The sequence below is a fragment of the Sander lucioperca genome, chromosome 8 (assembly GCF_008315115.2).
Source record: "Sander lucioperca isolate FBNREF2018 chromosome 8, SLUC_FBN_1.2, whole genome shotgun sequence".
Classification (NCBI taxonomy): Eukaryota; Metazoa; Chordata; class Actinopteri; order Perciformes; family Percidae; genus Sander; species Sander lucioperca.
In genome coordinates, this window is record NC_050180.1 from 7826916 (window position 1) to 7827211 (window position 296).

Consider the following 296-nt stretch of genomic DNA (forward strand, 5'->3'; position numbering starts at 1 on the left):
TGTGGATGGTGGTCATAAACCTTCCACCTCCATGAGGAAAAAAAATCCTCTATGGGGTTGAGGAATGGAGAGGTCCAATTGTCCAATTGTTTTCATAGCATTTCATTTTCCGAATCGAAATATATTTCATTACAATATTACTGTAGAAATGTAGCAAATTGCTGTCTTATTCAGTTTTTTATTATGTTATTGTTTTGAACTTAAGTTTAACAGTTTTGAAAACAGTATGTTAGCATGTGTTACATTGGCCTGTAGGTACATAGAGTTTTGGCGGTTGTTGTGTTGAAGTGAGAAAA